The sequence below is a fragment of the Lepus europaeus genome, chromosome 3 (assembly GCF_033115175.1).
Source record: "Lepus europaeus isolate LE1 chromosome 3, mLepTim1.pri, whole genome shotgun sequence".
Taxonomy (NCBI): Eukaryota; Metazoa; Chordata; class Mammalia; order Lagomorpha; family Leporidae; genus Lepus; species Lepus europaeus.
The window spans coordinates 16,775,578-16,783,908 of NC_084829.1; the positions used below are offsets into that span (position 1 = coordinate 16,775,578).

The 8,331-nt window shown below is 43.0% G+C and overlaps 1 non-coding gene across 1 annotated transcript; it reads right to left on the reverse strand.

The window, feature by feature from the left end:
- Positions 1-7,901: 7,901 nt before the first annotated feature.
- Positions 7,902-7,973, reverse strand: TRNAM-CAU (transfer RNA methionine (anticodon CAU)). The gene has a single exon. It is a non-coding gene; the product is annotated as a tRNA-Met (tRNA).
- Between the last annotated feature and the right edge of the window lie 358 nt (positions 7,974-8,331).

The following is an 8,331-nucleotide window of genomic DNA, read 5'->3' on the forward strand; positions in this document are numbered from 1 at the left end:
GGCTCGGCTTGTCGGCGTTCGTGAGGCTGCCCCGGAGGCTGAGGCGGAGCTGCCGAGGTCTCTCCTCACTGGGGGCGGAGACGGAACCGCGGCTCCACAGCGCCGGGCGGCGGGCAAGTGCGGACCAAGGGAGACCAGCTCGCGGAGCCCGAGGCGCGTCAAGCTTTTTTTTTCTGTCTTTCCCCCCACCCCTCTATTTCTGGTCTTTGGTTCGCGGTGTGTGGGCTCCGCCCCTTTTCCGGGAAGGGGAGGAGGAAGCTCAGCTGTCTGTCAGCCCCTGGGCGGGGACACTCAAGTCTCCCGGATGTAAGTGGCACCCTCCAGTGCACCTGTCGCCATAGTCACACTGCCCTGCCCGCAATCCCCCTCGGGACCTGCCTGGACGCCTGTTTGTTTCGGAGACGGTCCCAAGTGGCTGGCTGTTGACTAGGTGTCCTTTTGGCCTAAGATGTTGGTGAAAAAAACAACTGTTTGTAAAAGGTTTTTGTCCTAAGGTAAAATGGCTACATTGCTTTAGACTGAAAAGAGAGAGAAGACAAAAATACCTAATGGTTTAAATAAGTTACAAAAGGCTTCAAAAAGTCTCAAAATATTTGAAAAAATATTTAGAGAAAAATTTTATGTGTGATAAAACAATAATTCTTAAAATATTGTTTACAAAGTTTTCTCAAATTAAACATTAATGTCAAAGGTGCAGTGACATAACATTAAAGATTAATCAGTTAAAGCAATGAAGCTTTTAAAATATTTGTATAAAATATCAGTATGTTAATAAATCTAAAAATTGTCTTGATCTCAAATTTTAAAATTGGTTTTTGCAAACAACATCAATATCTCCCTTTAATAATTTTCTTCTTGTCAGTTTTCTAGTCAGGTTCCAGAAGCTCTTTTCTGGTTCTGTTTGAAGAGCTGAGTTTGAAAAGGGTTAAGGTTATTTTGGATATGTACAAGGTTAAATAACCCTAAGTAAATAGATGGATATTATTTCATAATAAGAAATTTTATTTTGACCAGATATTTTAAGCCTCCCTGGTATCTTTGACAGGTGTCCTGAAAATCAAAGCTCTAAATACTTTGGACTTTCATATTTCCAGTCCCTTGGAAATATCAAAGGCTGTATCTCTCATCTCACCAACTAATTAGGCTGTTTTGATTATTTTAAAGGTATTGTCAAGATGTGAAGTGGTGCTAAACTTTTAAGTTATGATAATATAAAATGCTACTGATACAAATGTCCAAAAGTCACAGAAGTCTAATGATTTTGTTATCAGTCATGATGGTTATCTTAATAAAAAGGCAAGAGGCCCAAAAAGGATAAATTCTTATAAAATCCTACAGGTGTGTTCTAAAATACTGTGTAAACAGGTGCTTCTTCCTGTCAATTAATGAGTTTTATGACTTAAGCACTGCTGGTTAAAGTCTCTTGTCATCCACAGTTTTGTATTCTTCTCTAAAACCACTTACAATCAGATTTATTAAAAAAAAAAAGGATTCTAACAAGTGTTCTTAAATTTGCAAATTTCTGACAATTTTAAAATCACTGGATTAAATAAGAGGTTTCAGAGCTCTGTGAAAGAAAAATTCTAAACCAAACTGCTCATGAAGATTAAGCCATTGTTGGTTCTGTGTTTAATGTTTCTTCTTCAGGGTTCCAAAGCACTTTTTCTGTGACTTCTATTGTATTCAGGACTTGGGATGGCTCTGTGAACAGTTAAAGCTAAATTTAACCATGGACTACAGGTCCCACCTGAGAAAAAATATGGTTAATTCAGGTTACCAAACCAAAAGATAATTCTAATCAATTGATGGTAAATTTTAAAAGCAGTAAAGAATTTAAAAAGAGCTGCTACAGAAACTCCTTTATTGTTCTGTCTTGTGATGCATGTTATGTATGTGTTAAATGAGTGTACATGTTATATGTTGTGCCTATGTGAAAAAAAAATCTATTAGAGCTCTGTTTTTAATTGGCTGATAAAAGAGCTCGCATATAAATTAAAACCATTAAATTAACCCAAAATATCTTTTTGGTTACATGACTCAAATAAATCTCTGATAAATTTGTAAAAATAAACAAAGTGTTTCTTATTCACATTTTGTGCTTGGGTTTGCTGGTCAAACAAGTTACACTTGTGTTAGATATTTACAATCAACAATCATTAAGAGTATAATATTGACCTAAAAATAAATAACATAGGCAAGGGTATAATGTCTAATTTAATGTCTAGAGTTGGTCTTTGGCAAGATGAAGACATAAGGAAATAACTATGGTTATCTAATATTTTAATTTCTTAGATAATTTAAGTATAATTTAAAATGTTAGTAAATACAAAAGATAAATGTTTCAGAATACATATACTCTTGTCTTAAAATTTATAAAAGACATTGGGTCTTTTGGTAAATGCTTTCACAAGTTGCTGGTATTTGACAGTTCAAAATGTTCACACAGTGGTGTGAGAAGCCTGACTTGCTGCCTCATTGCTCTATTCTCTTCACGATTTCACAGCTCGATGTATTTTGCCATGGACACAGTAGACAGGCAGCCCTCCTTTTTCAAGCTGAGGAAGAGATAAAAAGTTTTACTGATGACTTCACATTTATAAACAGGTTGGAAAAGGCAGTCATCACGCTTTGGCCTTTTTGGTTAAAGACATAACTCTCCCCTTGGGTGTTGTCTTTTATCTCACAGGAAAATACTCTGTCAAGACATGCCTCTGATTATGATGTAGGCAGGCAGATAGGATTAAATCGATTAAATTGTGAGCTGGATACCACGCCCCCTGTGTGATCTCACCTGGACGCCCACCTACCACTCCCTTTTGGAAATGAATAAAAGGCCCAGAGCACCACGGTGGGCCCCTCCCTTGTTGCCCTGCCCCTTGGGGTGTGTGGCCTTCTGGCCTTCCCTCTGCTTTCCTGCCTGTATGTTTTGTCCTATGGGGCTCCTGGCCTGCTCTCTACCTGCTATGGGCCTAACTTGTGCTTCTAGACTTTTTCTCCCATAAATAAAGCCCTCACTTTCCGGTGCATCTCTGTCCCTGAATAAAACGTTAAAAACTTACCATGTAGCCTGGTTTATTTTGAGCTGATATTCAGAATTCTTATCTGAATAGATGGCAAGAATCCACAAAATTATTACCATCCAAAATTATTAATAAGGCTGGGTGATCTCAATTACACATTTCTAGAGCAGGCCGCCAAAGATTAGGGATGGGACCTGGTACCCCCTTGGCTGACATCTAAAAGGCTGCCTCTGTGGTCTAACAAGGACCAGGAAGAAGGAACAAGGTAGGCAATAGAAGCAATGTAAAGATAGTGTCAGGCCAATTAATGACAGCTTTACACAGTGATCTGCCATCAAGATCAACCAGGCCAATCCACCCCAAATGGCACTGGTTTTTGATGTGCAAAACCAGGACATTGGGCAAACAGCTGTCATGACAGAAGCCAGTGTCCAAAGAGCCTTGTCAGCTCTACCAAGATCTGGGTCATTAAAAACAGAACTGCCCTGAGGCCGAGGGGCTCCCAGTTCAGAGCCGTAGACCCTGTTGTCTCCAAGCTGAAAAAAGCCCTTACTCCGCCCAGCTTCCGAAAGTAACCACCGCTGTTAAGGAGAGGTCCTAGGGTCAGTAACGTTACAGGTAGGCCTGTAGGTTTCCTTTAAAGATGCGGCCTATTTCATACTAACCTCCTATTCAGGCCAACTCTCCTTCAAGGCCAGTCAGGTAACGGGAGGCAATGGGGTGTCTTCCCCAAGGAGGTTCACACAGTATCCCATGTGTAGAGACAGGTCCAGGCCTCACATATACCGGCCAGACCTTAACACCCACCTAACTATTATCAAACCTCTTTATGAGCTCACAAAGTGGTAAGAAGAGAGCCCCTGTCTTGGGGACAGGCACAAAAAGGCTTTCAAATTAAACAGGCCCTCGTAAATGCCTCAGCTCTAGGGCTCCCAGAAAAGGCTGAGCTGTTTCCTGTATGTCACGAGCATGCTGGCACCACCAGGAGAGCGCAAACCCAGATACTGGGGTCCTGACACCACCTAGTGGCATACGTTACATTTCATGAGATGTTAACGTAAAGGCCAATCCTAAAACCTCTGTTGCTACAGTGTAGTTTAAAAGGGTTCTTTTATGAGATTGGTTGATAACAACTGTTACAAAAGGATTCTGTTAAAACTATATCATCCAGAGAGGGCCCCTATTTTAAAAAAAAATGCTGGCTAGATATATTTGGTAATTCTCATATGTAATGCCAAAATCTATGTACAGCACCCACAGTGAGATGCTAAAAGGCTTTTTTTTTTTTCTCTCAAAGATTTATTTTACTTGAAAGATGGAGTTACAGAGAGGGAGAGGAACAGGCAGAGAGAGAGACAGAGAGACAGACAGACAGAGAACCTTCCATCTGCTTGTTCACTCCCCAAATGGCTGCAATGGCTGGAGCTGGGGCAGTCTGAAGCCAGGAGCCAGGAGCTTCTTCCAGGTCTCCTACGTGGGTGCAGGGGCCCAAAAACTTGGGCCATCTCCACTGCTTTCTCAGGCATATTAGCAGGGGCTGGATTGGAAGTGGAGCAGCCTGGTCTCAAACAGGCACCCATATGGGATGCTGGCGCTGTAGTCCAGGAAGGCTCTTTAATTTCTTTTCACTTGAAAAGTAAGGATTAGAACTAAAAATATTGACCCAAATTTAAAAAAAATTATATAAGATCTGGACATTACCGCCTAAGGCTAGCTGATGTATCAAAAAAGAATAGCTGCTTGTCATGTCCTGCAGGGGGTAGAGTAGTTGGTTTCTAGGCAGCCCATCACAGTGCTCAGAGATCACTGTGTATCGCCACTTCTGGAGTAAAGGAGCTTACTGGCTCGCTTCTGGCTAGTTAAGAGATACCAAGCCATAATATTTCAGAACTGAACTAAAGGTGGATGAGGTGGTCCCCTGGTCCATCACAGCAGGGTGAAGCCAATGGCTCGAAACTGAGAGCGCATCCCTGACTGGGCAGCACTGTGTAAACTGACCATCCAAAAACACCCGAGCTGTATCTCCAGAGAGTTCCAAAGCCTGCAGCCCTGCTGACCAATTTATGCATGGTGGAAGCTTGAGGAGCCAGCAGCGGCACAACCCACAAGATAAATAACCTATTCAAAATTGCTTATAGACTATACTGCTTATGGATTGTTTACATTTCTTACTATAATGTACTATCACCCTATGTTATTGTCTATGGTCATAGTTACAGCCCTGGTCCTTGCCATTGGCTTGACAACAGTCATCCTGAGTGGTTGGATCCCCGGGGAGTTACTTGGTGGTTGGTTCCCTGCCATTGGGGGTGCTGTCGTCTTGATTCTAGGACCCTGTTTAATTCTGCCATGCCTGGCTCCCTTGGTACTAAGGACCATCACCAGTATCATTAAGGCTGTAATTAAAGAAAAAAATGGCTGCAAATGTCATGATGTTATAGATGATGCCCTTTGATCCTGAGAAGGGTCCCAGCATCAGAGAGGGGAATAAGGTAGGGGCTTTCCAAAGAAAAGCTAAGTGTCCTATCTTATCAAAGGAAAAGTTGAAGACCCTCCCAGATCAACAGCAACAAAAGAACAACGTGGCACAATCAGGACCTATGTGTGCATTGGGTAACCCTGTAACAACTCTATAGCAACCCTGTAGCCTTAAAATACCCAATCGAAATGTATGTGACCATATAAGGGAGACAGAGACACTAAGATTATATATAAGGCAATGCCCCGCTTTGTTTGGGGCTCAGCCTTTGAATGTTAGTTCGCTGGGCCCATGTGGACAGAATAAAAGTGCTTCCTGCTGTGGGCCTTGGTGTCACATCTCTCTGTCCAAGAGCCCTACAACACTTCGACATCCCAGAGGGCTCCCTAAAGGCCTAACCACCAGTTTCCCTGCCTGGGCTAGATATGTCCACTACGAGCAGGAAAGGTACCCACTGAGCTGGTTCCATATCTGCCAGACCAGCTGCATTCCACTCATGGGTTTCAACCCTTGCCAGCCCCCAGGACTGCTGAAACAATCCTGCTATGCTGTCTAGAGGGAGAGTGATGTGCCTCCCTCCTCTGATTACTGCAAAGCTCGCCCCTCACAGCCAGGGCTGGTTCATTCTGCTAATGACGGCATCCCATCTGTGACCCTCCATGGCATGCACCGAACATCCTTTTCTTCCAGGCTGTGAGATTGGGGAACTTCAAAAGGTTGACAGAAAATGCGCATTATAAAAAATTATGCATGGCTTTCAAAATTTATGCACAAAAATAAAATTGTCTTTTAATTCCATCTTCCATGAACTTTTGGAAGTATTCTTGTGTATACAACTAGTGAATTATTACTCACCTCATTTATTCAGTGTTAAGTGTCATGTGCTCAACCATTGTGTGTGTGTGTGGTGAGGGCTTCCTGCCTTCATCAAGGGGTGACTAGGTGATGGGAACACAATCACTTCTCTCTCCAACTCCCTCTCCCTCACACATCCTCCCTCACCTGCATACTGCACCACACTGAATTATTCTTTGTTCCTTAGAAACCCTTAACGATCACACCTCCCTGTATTTGTCTAGAATGCCCTTGACTGTCTGGCACATCTTTGCTCATTCAAGATTTGATTCAAAACCTCCTACCATGCAATTGCCAGGGTGGAGTTAATGCAGCAAATCTCTTACTCAATTTTCACTTAACTCTGTAGATGGTTGCCATAGTGACATCTACCCCTACACTGAAAACTGAAATACTCACATGTTCACCTAGATACTGGGCAATATTATTATCCTATATACCTGAAGTGGTAGCTCACAATGAACCAGGCTGTCAGCATTTTTAGTCAACACAAAAATTCATGGTCTGCACCCATGGCCGGCTCTGTGACCGTCTCCCCTTAACAACCCAGATTCCAACATTCAAGCAGACTTCACTAGGCAAGCACAGTCTATGCGCATGCTCAGAGTTCACAACCGGAGGTAAAGAGCACGTGTCGAGATAGGACAAGAATTCTGTAGCTTTCACCTGAGCATATTCCTGTTTTTCCTGAAAGGTGTGTGTTGCTGGAATTGCTCTACAACTGGAACTGATCTACAATTGTTCTATGTTGAGCCACAGAACTATAACCATCCATTTTCTTTGCTCCCACTGCACTGACTACATAATCCTTTTAATGGAATAGTACCTTATACCATACATGTTTACTTCTTTAAAAACATATAGACTGTAGGCTACATTTTTTTTTTAATAGCTCATAGCACAGGATCTGATACTTAAGTATCTGAATAGGAATCCTTCCTGAGAGAGAGAAATATGAAACAGTCAGCGCTATGCTTGTAGTTGAGCTTTTACAGGAGGGTAGAGGGTAGAGACATAGCAGTAGCAGTCACAGACGTTGTTTCTCAGGTCTTAGTGAAATCCTGGCTACTGAGAGTTTTGCCCTTAACTACTACTCTTTTATTTCCAAAATAAAGAATTATAGTTCCAAAAAATCTTCGTGAGGATCTTCCAATGGATTTCTAGTCCATTTCCTTAACTGCCTGGCAAGGAGTGCTTCCTGAGTATATAGGGAAATAAAGACTATGTTCATGTCTCCCACCCTGTCTTCCACAGTCCTGGTCCTCAACATTTTCCCAGGCAAAGGAAAATGGACATAACTGCTAGGCAAGTGACATGGTCCCTTTGGTAACTATAATGGAACATTGGACATTATGGGAGGACATACCAGTTAATAATAGTAATGTGCTCCAAATGACACCTTCAGTTTACCTGCAGAGGTCATAAACTTTCAAATGTGTTAATCCAGAAACAATTTTCACTTGCGAACTTCTTCAAACACACGGATAGTCTGTTTCCTGGCTTTACCGTAAAATTAAGACATAAAATTTCAAGCAGAAAAAAAATGTTAGCAGAGGATGGTTTCGATCCATCGACCTCTGGGTTATGGGCCCAGCACGCTTCCGCTGCGCCACTCTGCTTCCCGAAGCTACAGTCTTCCTGTAGTGTTCTTAGCATTGCGTAAAAACGACCAACCGTGTGGGACAAACCGTATTTAGTACCTCACCTACCACACGAATAACATTCCCGGCATCAAAAGCGGGGGCGGGGGAACACTGGGAAGATAAACAAACATCACCACACCGGCAGTTGTTGCGAGCAGATGTGAGGGCGGCTAGAGAAGCGCAGCTCCGAACAAACAGGGCAGGAGGAACGGCCGGGAGCGGGGCCCAGCGCCGGCGCCGCGGGGGAACCGCGCCACGCAGCCACCCCACACGCCGATTCGCCGTCGGGACAGCGTTCCGGGTGGTCGGAGGCGAGAGGGCGAGGACCTGGCGC